Below are 1607 nucleotides of genomic sequence, written 5' to 3'. Positions count from 1 at the left end.
ACCAACTAAGAACGGCCATGCACCACCACCCACCGAATCAAGAAAGAGCTATCAATCTGTCAATCCTTCCGGTGTCCGGGCCTGGTGAGGTTTCCCGTGTTGAGTCAAATTAAGCCGCAGGCTCCACTCCTGGTGGTGCCCTTCCGTCAATTCCTTTAAGTTTCAGCTTTGCAACCATACTTCCCCCGGAACCCAAAAGCTTTGGTTTCCCGGAGGCTGCCCGCCGAGTCATCGGAGGAACTGCGGCGGATCGCTGGCTGGCATCGTTTATGGTTAGAACTAGGGCGGTATCTGATCGCCTTCGAACCTCTAACTTTCGTTCTTGATTAATGAAAACATACTTGGCAAATGCTTTCGCTTCTGTTCGTCTTGCGACGATCCAAGAATTTCACCTCTAACGTCGCAATACGAATGCCCCCGCCTGTCCCTATTAATCATTACCTCGGGTTCCGAAAACCAACAAAATAGAACCGAGGTCCTATTCCATTATTCCATGCACACAGTATTCAGGCGGGCTTGCCTGCTTTAAGCACTCTAATTTGTTCAAAGTAAACGTGCCGGCCCACCGAGACACTCACTCAAGAGCACCCTGGTAGGATTGCAACGGGGTCCGCCTCGGGACGCACGAGCACGCACGAGGCGCGTCGCACGCCTTCGGCTCGCCCCACCGGCAGGACGTCCCACGATACATGCCAGTTAAACACCGACGGGCGGTGAACCAACAGCGTGGGACACAAATCCAACTACGAGCTTTTTAACCGCAACAACTTTAATATACGCTATTGGAGCTGGAATTACCGCGGCTGCTGGCACCAGACTTGCCCTCCAATAGATACTCGTTAAAGGATTTAAAGTGTACTCATTCCGATTACGGGGCCTCGGATGAGTCCCGTATCGTTATTTTTCGTCACTACCTCCCCGTGCCGGGAGTGGGTAATTTGCGCGCCTGCTGCCTTCCTTGGATGTGGTAGCCGTTTCTCAGGCTCCCTCTCCGGAATCGAACCCTGATTCCCCGTTACCCGTTACAACCATGGTAGGCGCAGAACCTACCATCGACAGTTGATAAGGCAGACATTTGAAAGATGCGTCGCCGGTACGAGGACCGTGCGATCAGCCCAAAGTTATTCAGAGTCACCAAGGCAAACGGACCGGACGAGCCGACCGATTGGTTTTGATCTAATAAAAGCGTCCCTTCCATCTCTGGTCGGGACTCTGTTTGCATGTATTAGCTCTAGAATTACCACAGTTATCCAAGTAACGTGGGTACGATCTAAGGAACCATAACTGATTTAATGAGCCATTCGCGGTTTCACCTTAATGCGGCTTGTACTGAGACATGCATGGCTTAATCTTTGAGACAAGCATATGACTACTGGCAGGATCAACCAGGGAGCTGCGTCAACTAGAGCTGAGCAGCCGGCCGCCCGGGAGTGTGTCCCGGGGGCCCGCGCGAACACGCAAGCGTCCGCTCAATTATTCTGCAAACAGGAGGAGGCTGAGCTCCCCTGCACAATACACCTCGAAACCCTCTCAGGTCCCGGCGGCGCGCAGCGCCGTCCTAAGTACTTGGTCGGGTTCGAGAGAGGCGCAATCGCCCGGAGTTTGGC

General features: G+C 53.3%; 1 non-coding gene across 1 annotated transcript in view; it reads right to left on the bottom strand.

The window, feature by feature from the left end:
• The window catches only part of LOC124566232, a 1910-nt gene extending 518 nt beyond the window's left edge, over nt 1-1392 (bottom strand). Inside the window, exon 1 of the ribosomal RNA XR_006970863.1 lies at nt 1-1392. This exon is cut by the window's left edge and continues 518 nt beyond it. This is a non-coding gene — a ribosomal RNA (small subunit ribosomal RNA).
• Nucleotides 1393-1607: the final 215 nt, after the last annotated feature.

Source organism: Schistocerca americana, unplaced genomic scaffold, assembly GCF_021461395.2.
Source record: "Schistocerca americana isolate TAMUIC-IGC-003095 unplaced genomic scaffold, iqSchAmer2.1 HiC_scaffold_1378, whole genome shotgun sequence".
In the NCBI taxonomy this organism is placed as follows: Eukaryota; Metazoa; Arthropoda; class Insecta; order Orthoptera; family Acrididae; genus Schistocerca; species Schistocerca americana.
Note: the sequence above shows the minus strand (reverse complement) of the source record. Positions and strands in the feature narration are given on the sequence as shown.